Source organism: Muscardinus avellanarius (assembly GCF_963383645.1).
Source record: "Muscardinus avellanarius genome assembly, chromosome: 6".
In the NCBI taxonomy this organism is placed as follows: domain Eukaryota; kingdom Metazoa; phylum Chordata; class Mammalia; order Rodentia; family Gliridae; genus Muscardinus; species Muscardinus avellanarius.
The window spans coordinates 42,428,926-42,448,744 of record NC_137791.1 but is presented as its reverse complement, the minus strand read 5'-3'; the positions used below and the strand labels follow the sequence as shown (position 1 = coordinate 42,448,744).

The 19,819-nt window shown below is 41.3% G+C and overlaps 1 pseudogene across 1 annotated transcript; it reads right to left on the bottom strand.

The window, feature by feature from the left end:
* Nucleotides 1–246: 246 nt before the first annotated feature.
* On the bottom strand, nucleotides 247–19,277 carry LOC308264019 (small ribosomal subunit protein eS6-like; annotated as a pseudogene). Its single transcript has 3 exons — nucleotides 18,513–19,277; nucleotides 3,174–3,359; nucleotides 247–350 (listed from the first exon to the last, which is right to left on the bottom strand). The product of its transcript is annotated as a small ribosomal subunit protein eS6-like (transcript).
* Nucleotides 19,278–19,819: the final 542 nt, after the last annotated feature.

The window sequence follows — 19,819 nt, the reverse complement described above, 5'->3', positions numbered from 1 at the left end:
CTTACTGGCTTCCAAAGAAAACGTAGATAAAGAAATCTTTCCTGGATCCTTTTCAGGCTGCATTTGGAAGCAAAGAAGGAGTTGAAGGGCAGCAGCAAAACAGCAGCTTAAAAGATGCCCCGGGGCAGAAGGCTGCCCGAGGTGGACAGGCAGGGGGTCCCGCACACTAGCTTGGCCTGGGCTGCACTGGAGCAGAATCAAGCTATTGTCTATTGAAAGCTTAAACCCGACAAGATTATGTTGCTCTTAGTTTTCCTTCTGTTGCGGGTAGCTCTTCATCCTGGTTCTCTTGGAGTCTCGGCACTGCAGCGCTGTCCTGGAGGCACTTCGCTGGGAGCCGCGGATTCCACCTGCCGGGGTAAGTCATCCAATTAGAAGACGCACACCCCCACGCGCTGCCTGCAGCAGGTAGCTGTTTACTCCATCTGGTACTCTTTGTTTTCTGGTTGATCTGGGCGTGTGTATATTTGCTGACTTTTTGTTTTACAAGGCATGTTTTTTACCTTCCTGGCCATCAAAGCTAATAGCTACCAATTATAAAATGTCACGTTTTCCAACTGTTGTTCTGCATGTCAGTGAATCTGTCTCTTATAAACTGCTGAGCACTCCTTTTCTGTAACCCCAATCTTTATTCTGACACAAGGAATAAATAACATCTAGCTGATCCAATTTCTACTGGAAGTTGGGGAAACATATGGTGGCTGTTGTTCTTGAGACTGTCTCTTTTTAAGCCATAAGGGGGGGAGCTTTCTCTGATGCTTTCATATAAGAATTCAGAAGCTGCTACTAGTCAATAAAAAACAGGAAAGGAACTATGAGAAAGGTGGTTCTATCCTTGTGAAAATTAACCAGAGTGTCTAGTTTGACCTCCTCCTGCGGCTCTCCACTCTCACGTGCTCTGACATGGCTCCGGTGTTCTTAGTGACAGGTGCATTGTAACTCTGACACTGAGAAATGATGATCAGTAAATGGGCCACATCTCCTCTCAGATGAGATGCGCTTTTAATCAGGAGGAAATGGAGATTTTACTAAATGCAAATTATTATTCCACTCAAGACTCTTGCCTGGAAAACATTCTCTCTTTCATTGTTGATTTACTCTCTCTGCGCCTTGGGTGGGTCTCCAACCTGCTGAGAGGCAGCCCTTCATCTGCTAATGGGTGCAATGCACACTGCCCTGGGATGCCTTTCTTGTCACCTTGCCCTTTGGAGATGGGGTCTGGCTTCCAAGAAGAGGTAGATACAGAAAAACAGGAATGTTTCCAGAAGAGAACGCTCTAGAAGACAGCACAGAATGGTGGCACTAAGGAAAACAGAACTGAGCTAACCGCCCAGGCTGGCTGCTGCCCTGGCTCACTCCAGAGGGAAGTCACACACGAGGAAGTCAGGTGTTCATGCTCAGGTGCCCTGGACTGTCGTTCTGCGGGGCTCACTGTGACAGGTGTCAGAGTCCCTGCGTATTTGAAGGAAGGACAGAATGCTAATTCTCTCTATGTCCCCAACACCTTTTCTGCATTCATTGTGTGAAATCAGTAAATTCTTGAAAAAGGCAAAAGAGGAGTCTTTCCTTGATTTGCTAAGAATAATGTCAAAAAGGGGTGACAAATAGCCAAATTATGGAACCAACGTAGGTATCCATCAACAGAAGGGATAAAGAAAAGGTGATATATAAACACAACGGAATTTAACTCAGCCATAAAGAGCCAAGTTATGTCACCTGCAGCAAAATGGGTGGAACTAGAGAATATTATTCTAAGTGAGATCAGACAGTCTCAGAAAGTCAAGGGTTTTATGTTTCATATGTGGATGATAGAGAGAAACGAGGAAGCAAAAAGAACTTTAGTTGAATGAGGAGCGAGACCAGCAGAATGGTGGGAGGGGGTTGGTGGGGAGGGGAAAATGAGGCTTGAGAAAGGGAATAGTTTAAATAATATGTTTGCATATGATGTCGCTACCTACCAATCTTACTAAGATGTTACAGGGCGGAACGAGGGGGGTCTGGGGTGGGATGTGGGAGTAAATACATTAAGTGCTGTGTGTATGTGTGAATCTCACTGTGGTGCATAATTACATGTGCCAAAAGGTTTTATTTATTTAAGTTTATAGTACATATTTATTAGGGCAAGGAACTATATGGAAAAACACATTTGTTCTGCTTAAGGCGAAGTTGGGAATAAATCATTGTACATATTATTGCACATTTGAAACCACAGTGCATAAAAGATTACATAAAAATGTTAAAGAAGGAAACCAGGTATATTTACCTGACTTGGGTCATAAATGTAGATTGGAAAACAAAAACAAATTTTTCTTGTCAGAGTATGCAGCAATTTGAGAACTTTGGCCTTCTCACTTGTTCCCTTTAGGATCAAGACTCCCCAAGCACCATCATATAGGCTATTAAAATACATTTCTGAGCCGGGCGTGGTGGCGCACGCTTGTAATCCCTGCGCTTGGGAGGTGGAGACAGGAGGATCATGCAGGTTCGAAGCCAGCCGTGCTGGCTTAAGAGACCCTGTTTCCAAATAAAAAAAGTATAAAAATAGGTCTGGGAGTGTAGCCCGGAAGTAGAAGGGTTTCCAGGAACCCCAGTAACACACACACACACACACACAGACACACACACAAACAAAAGACATTTCTGAGCCGGGCGTGGTGGCACACGCTTGTAATCTCAGCGTTTGGGAGGCTGAGACAGGAGGATTGTGGTTCGCGGACAGCCTCAGCTACCACTTAGTGAGGACCTTTGCAACTCAGTGAGACCCTGTTTCAAAATAAAGAATAAAAAATAGGGCTGAAGGTGTAGCTTGAAGGTAGAATACCTCTGGGTTCCATCCCCAGTACTGCAAAAAAAAAAAAAAAAAAAATCTGTACCTAAATCTCTCCCTTTTCTTCTAACATAATAATGGCTTTTAGAAGGCAAAGAGATTACAAAGTGATCTTTGTACTTACTTGGCATGGAGTCACAGTTCAAGAGAATTCTGCTCTCCCCCCACCCAACTCTTAGATCTAATCTATACCCTGATATCCACAACTTTCAGTCACCCCCTTGGCATTCTGTAAGTCCAGGCATATTCAAGTTGGATTTAGAATTGGAATGCTATAAGATTCAGCCACAAAGTTTTTTTAAAAAGTGGTTGGCAAAGCACAAAAACCACCCAGAGGGCCTCTTACTGAGATGTGGAGGTGGAAAAAGCTTTGGGACACTGCCACATCGGGCAGCCTGCAGCGTCCCTGGGATAGGACCGCCCCTGGAGTAGCTGGCCAATGACCAGAGAGGGGTACCTCGCACCTGCATGGGACGCGAGGTTTGATGGTGGGGCCAATCAGCAGCCATGCTGGGAGAGAAGAACCCAATGGCTGCAGCAAAATCCAAGGACAAGAAGCAGCTACAGAAATATACTTGGATGCACGGCTCCAGGGTCTCAGTAGCAGTTTGAGTCCTGTGGGCCGGTCAGCCTACACTGCATTCCCTGCTGGTGGCTCAGAAGCACCTCGCAGAGCCTGGTCACACCCAATAAACATGAAGCTCAGGATAGAATTAGGAAGTCTGTGTCATGGAGTGGAAGAAACTCAGGGTTTAGAAGCATGCAAAACTCATTTCAAAACATGCTATCTTCCTAATAGAATGAATGTAGAATACCAGTGGAAAATAATAGCCGTCTTTGAGGTTCATTGTGGGGGGTCACGTGAGACAACAGGGAACTGCACCTGGCACTGTGACGAGAGCCGCCCAGTGCGTGTCCTCCTGCCTCTATGTCTTGGCTGAATTTCTTTGGTCAAGTCATTCCACGAGGCGCCCGGTGTGGTGATGTGGCGCAGACCTCAGAGTGTGGAATGTCTGGAGGTCACGTGGGATGCTCTCCTTTATTCCCTCATTCCTTGCAAGTCACTCTTTTAAACCCAGCAGTTTACACTCTGGATCTTGTGATAGTTGATAACTGCCTGGGCACACACTGTCACCCCCCTGCATTTCAGAGGATAGTATTTCTTTTTCCTCTCTAAATAGATGTGTGATATCATCTGTTTTCCCCTACTTAAATCCCACTTGCCTTATTTCTTGCCCTTGGTCATTGAGCCAGGCCAACTCCACGGCCAGTCTGACCCAGTGAGAAGAATATTTTGTGGCCCAACAAGGCCCAGGTAAACTGACGCAGAACTGTTACCCTCTGGTTCTACCTAGATAAACCAAGTGAGAGAAATGTAGGAATGAGTTTTCTTTCCATTCCCCATATCCCTGTTTGCTACTGGGATTGAACCCAGGGGCATTCTACCTCCAAGCCATACTCCCAGCCCTTTTTGTTTTTGAAACAGGGTCTCCCTAAGTTGCTGAGACTGACCTTGAACCTGGTATCTTCCTATCTCAGCCTCTCAAGTACTGGGATAACAGGTATGTGCCACCACACCACCTCCTCTTTAAAACTGAGAATTCTCTTGGGTTCTATCAAAGCTAAAGTAGACGAGGACAGATAAAGAAAACTGCTAGCTTGGGCTTCTAGACTTTCAACCCGATTGCCTGGGAGGACTAATATCAGTTTAAAAGGGAACAGTTCCTGCCTGACATGTATATCCACATCATTTATATGAATTTTCTTGGTTAATAAAAGTTGAGGAAGAAGTACAACTTCAGCATTGACCTCACGAAATAATTCTGGGGTGGTACGCAGTTAGCCAATCAGGTAGTTCACTTTATTTATTTATTTGTTTATTTATTTATTTATTTATTTATTTATTTATTATTTTATGCAGCATACATAGCCACAAATACTGATAACAGTTTCAATTTTAAGAGACTAGATAGCATCACTTTACTTTTTTTTTTTTTTTTTTTTTGCTACTGGAGGTTGAACCTACAGGCGTTCTACCTCCAAGCTATAGTATCAGACCTATTTTATACTTTATTTATTTGGAAACAGGGTCTCACTAAGTTGCTGAGAGCCTCACTAAGTAGCTGAGGCTGGCTTTGAACCTGTGTGATCCTCCCGTCTCAGCCTCCCAAGCGCGAGGACTACAAGCGTGCGCCACCACGCCCGGCAGATAGTTTACTTTGAACAGCAAACAGTGAAATCTCGATTTCAGCACTGGCTATGGCTTGCTCAGCTTCCCAGTCATGTACAGAATAATTCCTAGATCTGAACCTTGTTTGTTTTTTTTTCAGCTCTGGCTGAAAAGTTATATAAAAGTTTTTTTTAAAATCTAACTGCAGATAAATTGCTGAATGATTTGTTATGTCCATCATGTGAATGAAACTATTCCTTAAGTATCAGTTGATTTTTTTGGTCTTGGAGGGGCAGTAGAGCTTAGTGGAAAAGAAGATAAATTTTGGAGACTGACTACTTGCTCATCCCAGTTCTGCTGCTTGTGAACCATGTGTCTCATTTTCCTTACTATAAAATAAAGATAATCATACCCTTCTCCTGGGAGTGTTGACAGCATTGTGCTAATCCATCCATTTTCAATGCTGGCTGCCCATCAGTCACCAATGGAAAGAAGGTACTTTCAAGGGATCCTCAAAGCTTTCTCTAGAAAATTCTCTCTCTCTCTCTCTTTCTCTCTCTCTCTCCCTCTCTCTCTCTCTCTCTCTCTCTCTCTCTCTCTTTTCTCTTCTTTTCTTTTCTTTTCTTTCTTTTTTGTGGTACTGGGGATGGAACCCGGGGGCATTCTATCTCCAAGCAACACCCTCAGCCCTATTTTTTATTCTTTATTTTGAAACAGGGTCTCACTGAGTTGCAAAAAGCCTCACTAAGTAGCTGAGGCTGTCCATGAACCGCGATCCTCTGGTCTCAGTCTCCTGAATGCTGGGATTACAAGCGTGCACCACCACATCTGGCAAGAAATTTGAATATTCCATAAAGTATGTCAGTGTTTCATTTGGCTTCAGTTATTACTCCAGATTTTAGCAATCCTTGAGCTCAGGAGCAAACTGTTAATTTTGCCTTGTTACAGTTTCTTTCTTTCTTTCTTTCTTTCTTTCTTTCTTTCTTTCTTTCTTTCTCTCTCCCTTCCTTCCTTCCTTCCTTCCTTCCTTCCTTCCTTCCTTCCTTCCTTTCTTTCTTCTTCTTCTTCTTTTTTTTTTTTGGTGGTACTGGGGTTCCTGGAAGCCCTTCTACCTCCGGGCTACACTCCCAGACCTATTTTTACATTTTTATTTGGAAACAGGGTCTCCTAAGCCAGTGCGCACGGCTGGCTTCGAACCTGCGCGATCCTCCTGTCTCTGCCTCCCAAGTGTGGGGATTACAAGCGTGCGCCACCATGCCCGGCGCCTTGTTATAGTTTCTAATGGTAGAATTGGAGTTAACGTGAAGAAAGAACCAAGAGCAGTAACAACAACGGCTGCCACAGATGCCCTGCTCAAGATCACTGGGTGTAACTGTCCCCACGGGCTGCTCGTTCTTGCATAAAGGTCCACACTGTCACCCAGAATGCCGACACTACTCTCCATGAAAAATATATGTGAAGTAGCATGCAGATTCACATTGTGGAGACTTCATTGACACTAGGGTGGCTCTGTGAACCACCATTCCAGTCCCCCCCACCCCAGCTTTCCCACTCCTAGCTGGGGCCCAGGACAGGCAGGTGACTGAGAGTCAGGCGTGGAAGGATGCATAACATTTTAGCCAGGTATAGAAGAGAAAAAGAAACAGGAGGGACCTTTACACTTCCTGAAAGTGCTCACTGTATCTGAAAGTGCGTCTTTTTCAGGTATGGTCCGTGTTACTAAGCTTCTGGGCAACTGTGGAATAACACATGTGGATGTGTCTTTCTTCAGGAGCTGTTTTACCCCTCTCAGAGCTTTCCTCTCACTTCTGGGAATTAGCAAATATATAGAACTGTATACATACACACACACACACACACACACACACACACACACACACAGAATTGTATGTATACGAAGTATACATAATTGTTTTAGCCAATTACAGGTCAGAAACTTCTCTTCACTCCTTGACCTTTCTAAACCTGGGGTTTGAATTGGTATGTACGTCTGTATTTACTTCTGTCCTTGATTTTCAGCTTCGCCCAAGCCTTGCCAAGCATGCTTACCTCTCTCAGTGCCTGGGTTTCCCAAGTATGTCGTAGGATGCTTAGTACACAAGACTGTGTGAACCTGAAGGTGTTTGAGATGCAGCTGACTACTGTGGTAGGGATAGAATAGAAAGGGTCTCTGTAGAAAGGCATGGTCTCCTTTCTCCATGCAGAGCAGCCTGCTGGCGTGCCATGCACGAGCTCTGTGTGTGGAGGGTGGAGTGCACCCACGAGGTGGCTCTTTCTGTGGGACACAGAGTCGAACAGCGTCATGGCAGCACAGGTTGCACCAACTAAGTCATCTTCTGTTTTGTGCACTTCAATACATTTCTGGCTAAAAGTTCAAAACTCTTAAAAAGCTAATTCTTCTTCCAGAGACTCTGCTTGTCTCTAAACAAGTCAAGATTGAAAGATCTGTGGACACATCATTCTCATAACATATGCCTGCGGATACCAATCCCTCTTTACTTAAATCAGCCATTCTTTTGGCTTTTATTGACGCTCAGGTAGACGAGAACAGCAGTAAATAGATGCTGGCTGTTGAGTGGCTTCTGAACTTCCAAACATTTTTCTCTGGAGGACAAATATCAGTAGAGGCAGAAGCAGAAGACACCAAGAACTTTCTGATGTTTCTCTCACTCCCTCTGAAGCACATACTACTGCTTACTGTAGGGTTTTCAGTTCAAAGGAATTAAACTTCACTTGGTGCTCAGGGAATATTGCAAAGGTTACTGTCATTAATGTTAATTTACTCACTACAGGAAATGTCTATCTTATAGAGTCAAGCAAAGGTGTTCAGAATTTGAAATGCTTAAGTGGATCAAAAGCTTTATTACATTTTGAAAGACAAATGTGAAAAACTATTGAAACTTTTGTATCTACTAGTTGTTAGGTTGAAAATAGAGTTAGGGGGTTTAGGAGGGAGGTAAAAACACCAACCAGGTTATCAGAGACCGCTGATTCATGGGCGAAGGGACCAAAGCATCTGGAGAGTTGTGCATAGTCCTGATCTGCCGGCTGAGTCACATGGAGGATCGGAGGCACCGATGTTTTATAGGCATGCCGATTCTCTTGCGACATCGGTAGTCCAGCGATGTTTGGAGTCTCGAGGCACCTGGAGTCTCACGATATCTCCACTTCTGGCTTCCAGGGTTCCACCTCCTGTTCCCACTGGGAGATCACTTGGGGGAGGGACTCGACTTATCACTAGTTATTCTAATGAATCATGCAAATATTTCAAGCCAGACATGGTGGCGCACGCTTGTAATCCCCGTGCTTTGGAGGCAGAGACAGAAGGATTGCGCAGGTTCGAAGCCAGCTGTGCTGGCTTAAGAGACCCTGTTTCCAAATGAAAATATAAAATAGGTCTGGGAGTGTAGCGCAGAGGTAGAAGGGTTTCCAGGAACCCCAGTACCACCACCAAAAAAAAAAAAAAAAAAAGTAAGAGGAAAAATAATGTATGCAATGAAAAAATTTCACCTAGAATCTCATTGCATTTAAAAAGCACCAACTGGCCAGGTGTGGTGACACACGCTTGTAATCCCTGCGCTTGGGAGGCGGAGACAGGAGGATCATGCTGGTTCAAAGCCAGCGGAGACAGGAGGATCACACTGGTTCAAAGCCAGCTGTGCTGGCTTAAGAGACCCTGTTTCCAAAAAAATATATAAAATAGGTCTGGGAGTGTAGCCCGGAGGTAGAAGGGTTTCCAGGAACATCAGTACCACCAAAAAATAAAAAATAAAAATATAAAAATAAATTTAAAAAAAAGCACCAACTGAGCTGGGCGTGGTGGCGCATGCTTGTAATCCCAGCATTCGGGAGGCTGAGACAGGAGGATCTGGGTTCGCGGACAGCCTCAGCTACTTAGTGAGGTCCTCTGCAACTTACTGAGACCCTGTTTCAAAATAAAGAATAATAAATAAGGTAGGGGGTGTAGCTTTGAGGTCAAGTGCCTCTTTCTATCCCCAGACCCACAAAAAAGTAAAAATAAAAATAAAATAAAATGAAAAGCACCAACTGTACCCCAAGAGGATGATAAGAAAATGCCTTTCAATACTGAGATAAAACTAAAAAGAAGCACTCAATGCATGGTTTTAATACATGCTATGTTTACACATGAAATTACCAGGTTTTATTTATTTTATTTTATTTATTTGTTTATTTATTTATTTATTTATTTATTTATTTATTGGTGGTACTGGGGTTCCTGGAAGCCCTTCTACCTTCGGGCTACACTCCCAGACCTATTTTTACATTTTTTTATTTGGAAACAGGGTCTCCTAAGCCAGCACGCGCGGCTGGCTTCCAACCTGCGCGATCCTCCTGTCTCTGCCTCCCAAGCGCGGGGATTACAAGTGTGCGCCACCACGCCCGGCACCAGGTTTTATATTTTTAATAAACAGGGTGAAATGCCATTTTTGAAATACTTTTATTGGTGTATTATAGTCTTACTGTCTCACACTGTAATGTAATTCACAGTGACAGTGACATGCTTGCATACAGCACTTGGTGAACTTTCCCCGGCTCTCTCCTCATCCTCCATTCTTCGTACAGGATGCTGAGATTGGCATTGCTATTCTCCAGTATGTGCATACTATCAAGGAAGGTGTTTCCTTCATTAATTTTCACTTTCCCCACCTCCCCGAGACCATTTTCCTCACACCACTGGAGTTTCTCCTCTGTTATCTGAAGTCCCTCTGGTATCCTGATTACTCCCTAGCTTCTGCATATGAGAGAAAATATATGAGCCTTCACTTTCTGTGTCTGGCTAATCTCAGTTAACATAATGTTCTTCGGGTCCATCTATTTTCCTGAAAATAACATAATTTTGTTCTTTATTGCTGAATAGAATTTCATTGTATGGATATCCCATAATTTTGTGATCCATTCATCTGGTGATGGACACCTAGATTGGTTCCATAATTTGGTTATTGTGATATGTGCTGCTAAAAAAACATAGATATACTAGGTGTGATGGCACATGTCTGCAATTCCAGTACTTGGGAGGCTGAGACAGTAGGATTGCAGGTTCGAAGCCAGCCTCAGCTACTTAGTAAGAGCTTCCACAACTTAATGTGATTCTGTTTCAAAATAATAATAAAAAGTAAGGCTGGGGGTGTGCCTCAGAAGTAGAATGCCTGTGGGTTCACTCCCCAGTACCACAATAAATAAGCAAAAATAAATAAACAAACAAATAAATAAACATGGGTATGCTTGTATTACCATAATATTCTAATTTCAGTTCCTTTGGAAAGATACCTAGCAGTGGTATAGCTGAATGGGTTCATTCTCAGTTTTCTGAAGAACTTCCACACTAATCTTCATAGCGGCTGCACTAATTTGCAATCCCATCAACAGTGTAGAAGAGTTTTTATTTCCCCAAATCCTCACCAACATTCATTTATTGTTTTTTGACCTCTTGATGTTTGCCACTCTTAGTAGGTTTAGATGAAATCTCAGTGTAGTTTTGATTTGCATTTCCTTGATTGCTAATCATGTTGAATATTTTTCATGTATTTATTGGCCATTTGAAACTCTTCTTTTGTGAAGTGTCTGTTTAGTTCAATTTTCCATTTCTTGATTGGGTTATTTTTTTAGTGTTGTCTTATTTATTTATTTATTTATTTATTTATTTATTTATTTATTATGGTACTGGTGATTGAACTCAAGGACATTCTATCTCCAAGCTATACTCCCAGATCTATTTTTAATCTTTTTTTTTTTTTTTTTTTTTGGTGGTGGTACTGGGGTTCCCGGAAGCCCTTCTACCTTCGGGCTACACTCCCAGACCTATTTTTACATTTTTTTTTTAATTTGGAAACAGGGTCTCCTAAGCCAGCGCGCGCGGCTGGCTCCGAACCTGCGCGATCCTCCTGTCTCTGCCTCCCAAGCGCAGGGATTACAAGCGTGCGCCACCACGCCCGGCAGTTTAATCTTTATTTTGAAACAGGGTCTCACTAAGTTGTGGAGTGCCTCACTGAATAGCTAAAGCTGGCCAAAAACCTGCAATCCTCTTATCTCAGTCTCCAAAATACTGAGATTACAAGCATGTCACACCACGCTTGGCCCATGTGTTAAGTCTTTTAAGTACTTTGTGTATTCTTGATATTAGTTCTCTATTGGAGGAGTAGCTGGCAAAGATCTTCTCTCATTCTGTAGACTCTCTTTAGATTCTTGATTTCCACTGATAAACAGAAATTTTATAGTTTAATGCCATCCCATTTATTAATTTTTATTTTAATTTTCTGAGCTTTGGGGGTCTTATTGAAGAAGTTTCTACCTGTGCCTATGTGTTGGTGTATTGAACCTATGCCTTTCTCTAGTAATTTCAAAGTCTCTTGTCTAATTTCAAGATCTTTGATCCATCTTGTGTTAACTCTTATGTAGGGTGAGAAGTTGGGATTTAGTTCCATTTTTCTACAACTGAAAAGCCAGTTTTCCCAACACCATTTGTTGAAAAGGCTGTCTTTTACCAATGTATATTTTTGGCACCTTTGTTGAAAATCAATTGGCTATAAGTGTTTGGGTTTGTTTCTGTATTTTCTATTCTTTTTGTTGTTGTTGTTGTTTTTGGTACTGAGGATGGAAACCAGGGGCATTCTACCTCTGAGCTACACCCCAGTCCTATTTTTTATTCTTTATTTTTGAAACAAGGTCTTGCTAAGTTGTAGAGTGCCTCACTAAGTAGCTGAGACTGTCCATGAACCTACAATCCTCCTGTCTCCGTTTTCCTCACTGGGATTGCAAGTGTGTGCCACCATGCCTCGCTCTGTATCTTTTATTTTGTTCCATTGGTCTACATGTCTATTTCTGTGTACCTATCATCCTGTTTTTATTACTATAGCTCTCTAGTATAATTTAAGTCAGATATTGTGATACCTCCTGAATGATTTTTATTGCTGAGAATTGCTTTGGCCATTCTGGATCTTTTGTTTTTCCACATAAAATTTAGGACTGACTTTTTTAACTCTGTGAAGAATGACATTGGTATTTTGATAGGAATTGCATCAAATATGTAGATTGATTTTGGTAGAATGCCTAACTTGATAATATTTATTCTGCCTATCCAAGAGCATGGGAAAATTTTCTATCTCCTAAGATTAAGATAAATTTTTTGGTGTTTTATAATTTTCTTGTAGAGATCAGACTTATTACTATGGTAGATTTATTTCTATGTATTTTATTGTTTTTGAGGTTATGAGTAGAATTTCTAGATTTATTTTTCAGTAGACTTATGGTTGGCATATAGAAAGCTCTTGATTTTTAAAATTCATTTTGTATCCCAATACTTGCTGAATTTGTTAATCATCTCTAGAAGTCTTTTGATAAATTTTTTGGGTCTTCTAAGTGTAGAATCCTGTTATCTGCAAATAGTGGTAATTGCAGTTCTTTAAGGAGAGTGGATTGTGCATGGTGCATTACACAGGGGACTGGCTTTGCCCAGAAAGAACCTGGGCAGCTGAGTGCAGAGCTCACTCCCTGTAAGTCGACATCTATGCCTGGCATGCCACATCAGGCCTCAGCTTCTAATTAACAAGGCCTGGTATGGAGCGACTATGAGCTGCTAGCAGCTCATAGGATTGTTATAAAGATTTAATAAATTATGTACATCACCTAGAATCTTGCCTGATATGTAGGGCATTACCAATGATATTGGTTAATAACCAAATAGTGTAATATAACTGAGACGTGTTAGTAACAAATTGGCCCATATAATTTTTCCAATATCTGTTTCTTCAAATTTCTGAGATGCTTCAAGAAGTGCAAAGTTGGTTTCCTTGAAGAAGCAAAGTCTAGCATCTTGCCTAGAATATTTTTTGTGATCTGTATCCTCAATGACAAAGTAGGGCAGAAAATTCCTAATAATTATTTTTTTCTAAATAGTGATTTTTGCTGTTTATCACATTTGTCTTCAACATTAAAAAATATATAAAGTTTTTCTGTATATTTTTACAGCTATACACACAGCAAGGGCCCAGCATTTTTCATTGACCAGAGTTGCATCAATGAGAATAATCATACTGGAGCAAAGAAATATGCAGATTTCAGCATTTCTTCGTTTTCTTTTGTTTTGCTTGTCTGTCTAGGAAAGCTTAGACTGTAGTATCTATAGGCAAATAGTCTTGAAATTTGAGAAATATCATTCAAAGGTAGTAAAAGAACAGAGAGAAATACACTGAGTGATGTGTGTGTGTGTGTGTGTGTGTGTGTGTGTGAATTTATCACTTTGAATCCCACTGTGGTATATAATTATAATACACTAATAAATGCATAAAAATACAGGTAGTAAAGGGTGAAAGTAATGGCATCAGTGATAAGTAAGAGCGAAGTCAAAATTTTTTTACCTCCAATAAATTTTCAGAGATTTTAATCAATTGATGAATTTTTTAGACTTCCTTCAGCGTATTGAGCCTTTAAGGTCATGTGGGGGAAGTTGTTTGTTTTAGGTTCTTGTTTTATTTCCCTTAAAAGAGGTCATAATGACACATTATTGATTTGGTATTGAAGTATAAGGAAGCAGAGAAAAGGAAACATTTCACAGAAAGTAGAAGTTAGATGAAAAACATCTGTCTACGGATTTACCTCAAGTGTAGGCCTCCTTATAAGAATGCCGCAGACATGGAGACTATTGAGTTTCAAAATTTAGGTGGGACAGAAATCGCATTGATAAATGCTATATTAGGAAAGACCTCTGGAATCCTCTGGCCCAACCACCTGCTGCTACAGAGAGGCTAAGGTCAGAGAGGGAACTCACCAGCATCTTCCCAAGCCCACAGCTCGGCCCCTTCACCTGTACTCTGCAGAATTACACACATGACATCTCCCAAGATGGGTTATCAAAAGTCCACCAATATAATGGTTTTTATTGGTTCTTCCTACCAAAAAATGTTAATAATTTAAGTTGGCTTGCAGAAAGTTTCTTAATATTTCTAGTTCTCTGTGTTGAAAAGCACATTGAATAAAAGACGATGATTTCCTTTTATGTCCTTTACACTAATGGATTCATTCAAATCAAGCCAGCAAATATTTATTCAACATAAATTCTGTGTGTAGCTGACTGTGGTGATGGGGCCAATCCACACGCACAGGGTGCCCCTGGGGAAAGCGGGGTTCTTTAGGGCAGGGGCTGGAGCTGGGGTGTACTGCAGTCCACCTGATAAGTTATGGATCTTATCACTTGGTTAGTTTTCTTAAAACTAACTTCCAAAATTCACCAAATGGCTTAAAACCTTCCTACAAAGAAACTAAAGAACAAAGAAACTAATTAATTGCAATTATTACTAGTATTGGAAACCCCCCAAAATAGAGGACAGCCTTAGTACTCTGTCCTCATATGAGCTCTATGTTGGCTAATGAGCTAAAAATAATACCAATTTCTTTAGATTTTATAAAAAGGGGGAGAATGTGAAGAGAAATGAAGAAGAAAACGACTTGAAAAAATAGACTTAATATTTGCTGAACCTCACAAAAAGTGTACAACATGCCTTGACAAATTAGTTAATAAAAATGTGTAGCCACCAGAATAATCAAGGTACTTAAAATGTGTTTTCACAATGGAATTCTACTCAGCAATAAAGAAGAACAAAATCATGTCCTTTCTAAGAAAATGGATGGACCTGGAGAACAGTATGTTAAGTGAGATCAGCCGGTCACAGAAAGTGAGGGGCGTATGTCTTCTCTTATATGTGGAAGCTAGGGAGTACTCGGGATACCAGAGGGGCTCCAGATGATGGAGGAGAAACCTCAGGGGAGCCGGGAAGTGGTCCAGGGGAAAGGGGTGGGAGAAGGGAGGACTGGTGAAGGAAACACTTCCATTAATATTATGTACATATGTGAGAATACCAATGTCAATCTCAATGCTCTGTATGGAGGGGGGTTGGGGAGTGAGGACGGAGCTGGGAGAAGCCTGCTGAGTGCTGTGTGCATGCATATCACTACCATTGTGAACTACATTATGATGTGAGATGATAATGCACCAATAAAAGTATAAAAATGTAAATAAACTAAAGATATGCTTGCAGATTCTGAAAATAGCTTTTATAATTTTTACAATTGTCTTCAAGGTTGGGCTATTTAAGACTATATTTAAGTCGGGTGTGGTAGTGCACGCTTGTAATCCCAGCACTTGGGAGGCTGAGACAGGAGGATCCCACAGGTTCAAAGCCAGTCTCAGTTACTTAGTGAGGTTCTCAGCAACTTAGTGAAACCCTGTTTCCAAATAAAGTATAAAATAGGTCTGGGAGTGTAGCTCAGAGGTAGAAAAAGCCCTTGGGTTCCACCCCCAGTCTCTCTCTCTCTCTCTCTCTCTCTCTCTCTCTCTCTCTCTCTCTCTCTCTCACACACACACACACACACACACACACACACACACACCACCACATTTAGTAAGCATGTTGATAAAAAGCCAGAAAGTAGCCAGGCCTGGTGGTGCACATCTGTAATCCCAGTTCTTGGGAGGCTGAGACAGGAGGATCACATGTCCACAGCCAGCCTCAGCAACTTAATGAGGCCCTCTGCAACTTAGTGGGACCCTGTTTCAAAATAAAAAATTAAATCCCAGCACTTGGGAGGCTGAGACAGGAGGATCACAGTTCACTGACAGCCTCAGCAACTTAGTGAGGCCCTTTGCAACTCAGTGAGACCCTGTTGGAAAATAAAGAGTAAATAAAGAGTAAGAAATAGGACTGGGGGTATAGCTCGGAGGTAGCATGCCTCTGTGTTCCATCCCCAGTACAGCAAAAAGCAAGCAAACAAACAAGAACCTAGAAGGCTTTTTGAGGGTTCTTACATTAATAGCAAAAGGGAAAAGCCTTGTCTCCCCCCGCAGCCTCCCCCCCCCAGCTTCCTGCAGTGGCAAAATAAACACTAAAATAATATATGGGAAACCACATGACAGTACATTACAATGTGTTCCTTTGTCAGCAAAGACTTGAAAACTGCATAGAAAGCATCACTGAAATTTTATAAAGTACTAGAAAAATTGCACAGTGGAGTGAGAGTAAGAGTGTTTTAGTGTATTTCAGTTTATGATACTTTCTAGAAACTCAGCATTTCCTGACAACTTACTATGTCAGGCAAATTCTAAGCACTTTAATAAATTAATTTATATATTCTTTATTATAATATCATGAAACTTTATTCTTTTCTTTTTCCTTTCCTTTCCTTTCCTTTCCTTTCCTTTCCTTTCCTTTCCTTTCCTTTCCTTTCCTTTCCTTTCCTTTCCTGAAAACGCAGAGACCAAAGCACAGAACTTGATTAATGAGTGACAGTAACACAGCTAGTAGTGCTGGGGCTAGTAGGTCAATATGAGTGTTCTGTCTGCAGGGCCAGTAAGCTTAGCCCCATGTTTGCAGACTGCTTTATTTCAACAATGAAATGAGCTGAGCTTGGTGATGCACACTTGTAATGTAATACCAGCATGTGGAAAGCTGAGACAGGAGGATCAGGGTTCGAGGACAGCCTCAGCTACTTAGTGAGGTCCTCTGCAACTTGGTGAGACCTTGTTTCAAAAATAAAGAATAAAAAATAGGGCTGGGGGTATAGAATGCCCCTGGGTTCCATCTCCAGTACTACCAAAAAAAAAAAAAAATGCATAGAGAGCTAGGATTCTCCATGAGTCAATTGAAGGAAAAATACATCAGAGAAAAAATTATCTCAATGAAAAGTCTCAGAAGTTAGAAATTACTTCCTTACATGTTAAAACATATCTTACAAAATTGTTAGCACAAGCATATCCTGTAGTGGTGGAACCATGGCTTTTCCTGGAACATTCAACAGGGAATCTTGCTTGGGTACCGCACAGGCCCTATTCTATAGTTCACTGCAGCCTCACAGAGACACCAAGAAACAAGACTTTGAAATGGAATGGCATGAAGATCTGGGGTGGCATCAAGTCACTTCTCTCAAGACTAAGCCAGGCTCCTCAGGACACTTTTTCTGGGGTGGGGAGATTGAACCCAGGGGTGTTCTGCCTCTTAGCTACACCCCTAGTCCTATTTCATTTTTTACTTGGAAATAGGGTCACAGTTGCTGAGATTCTCACTAAGTTTCTGAGACTGGCCTCAAAACTGAGATGCTCCTGTATCAGTCTCCCAAGTACTGGGTTTATAGGCACGTGTCACCACACTCTGCCCTTTATGACACTTTGCATTGATGGGTAGTAACCATGAAGATACGTGTCCTACACACCTTCCACAAAGTACTTGGAAGGAAAACACCTAGGAGAACAATCAAATATTACATATTTTCTTTTTTTGTGGTACTGGGGATTAAACCCAGGGGCATTTTACCCCTGAGCTATACTCTCAGCCCTTTTTATTTTTTGTTTTGAAACAGGGTCTTGCTAAGTTGCTGAGAATCTTCTAAGTTGCTGAGGCTGGTCTTGAACCTGAGATCCTCCTATCTCTGCCTCCCAGGTACTGGGAGTACAGGCTTCTTATTTTTAAAAGGTAAGTTTTTCAGCTGGGCGTGGTGGCACGTGCTTGTAATCCAAGCGCTTGGGAGTCTGAGACAGGAGGATCTACAGGTTCGAAGCCAGCCTCAGCTACTTAGTGAGGCTCTCAGCAACTTAGTGAGACCCTGTTTCCAAATAAAATATAAAATAGTTTTGGGAGTATAGTTCAGAAGTAGAAATCCATGGGTTCTGCCCCAGTACCACCACACACACACACACACACACACACACACACACACACACATGCACACACACACACACAAAGAAGGCAAGTGTTTCAAATTACTTATTTTATGTGATTACAAATAGATGACAGTAGTATTTTACTAAAAAAAATAACAGCAAAATTTTATTCTGTAAGTTGAAGGTGACATTTTAATAACAAGTGAGAAAGTAACTGTTTACTGTAAAAAATTTATGTGAAAGTAGTTTGAAAGCAGATTGTTCTATGATTTGGGTAAAGAATCAATGTCAACGTATCACCTCTTAAGATCTCTCACGTCTGCATTTTTAAAACACTTGTCAGCAGTTTCTAAAGGTATTTTTAAAATATTTCCAATAAAAATTTATTGTACCTTTTAATTCATTTGTTAAAATGCAAATGTCAACCCTTTCTCACTAGTTTGCCTTTACTGGTTGAAATCTGGGAAGATGGACATTTTCTAGTATAATTCAACAAAATTTGTGACTAATTTGTGAATGTAATTAAAAGTAAAATTTGATTACATAAATACAGCATTTATTTCATTTGAAACATAAAACTGTGAAATATGTTTTTTTTTGTCTATGACAGTTTCTAAAGATCAAATACCAAAACATATTGAACTTCAAACCAGATTTTTTTGCTTTTTGAGGTCTGATCTTATTTATTTGTTGTTAGATTTTTTGTGTGTGTGTGTGCACTGGGGATGAAACCCAGGGGCATTCTTCTTCCAAGTTACACCCCAGACCTATTTTTTTTGTCTATTTTTAAATTTTTGAAACAGGGTCTCATGGAGTTGCAAAGGAACTGTGATCCTCCTGTATCCCACCATGGCTGGCTGTTGTTGCTCTTAAAATTTTTCTATTTCGACTGAACTCAGAGTCAGAAGTAGCAGCTCTCAGGGAGGACAGCCTGTGCTCTTGACTGTTTCTGGAGTTTTCCTTTGGCTTCCTTCTTTCTCTTGGCTAAAAGTTTAGTATACTCTGCAGCCTCTTCCTTGTTTTTCTTAGAACACTCTTTAGAGTCCTATATCAGCATTAGTGTTGCAGGACCATGGAGCAGCACTGAATCTTGGGTGCTTTGGTCCTGAGTTTCTTACCTTTCTTGTTTAAGGCTTTCTGACAGCATGTTGGTAGACATCATCTTCTTTGAAAAGATGGAAATGTTTTTGGATTCTGCTGGCTCTTTTAGGCCCCAGGAGATGAGGCACAGTGGTATCCATCAGTCCAGAAATATATTTCTTTCCTTTTTTACAATAACCAAGTTAAGAATGCTCATTCGGCATCTACAATGCAACCGGGAACAGCTTTGTGCTTTCTCTCCAGTTCTCCTTGGTCTATAACAGGAATACCCCTTGCTCAGTAGTAGGTGAACCGGGCCAAGTCTTCTCCATGAAGATATGCTGCTTCATGGGGAAACCTTGCTTGTGGTTCCCACAACTGATTCAGACCACATAACCCTCTGTTCTTCATCCAGAGAGTCAGTGGCAGCTTCTGTGGTCATACCCTTCTCACAAAAAGCAAAGTCTGCATCCATTGTCCACTTCAATGAATTTCTGGCTGTCAGTAGCTGGGAAGGAGATATTCAGCTTCATCTCAGTGCAGCTGAGTGCCTACTTAAACCAGACTGTTGAGTTTCTTTATTAAATTAAAATTGAGTACAAACAAGCCACTTAAACTTTTAATATAGAGGGACTTTGGGGGCTGCTGGACATCTTCATCTGAGATGTCCACCAGAAGACTGAAAAGATATGGACAGAATTCAGTACAGAGATCAGGACAGTGATTTCTGAGGTGTGTGTGTGTGTGTGTGTGTGTGTGTGTGTGTGTGTGTATGTGTGTATGTGTGTGTGTGTGTGTGTGTGTAACACCTGGAAAAACTTTTCAAATGCCTCATGTTGGTGGATCTGTTTTAGTCTGATAATGGTAAGTGTTTAAATAAATAAAATTGGATATAATTTATAAGACAGGAGTATTGCACAGGTTCGAAGCCAGCCTCAGCTACTTAGTGAGGCTCTCAGCAACGTAGTGAGACTCTGTTTCCAAATAAAGTATAAAATAGATCTGGGAGTATAGGTTGGAGGTAGAAAGCCTCTGGGTTCCACCCCTAGTACCACCAAGAAAAAAAAAACCAGCA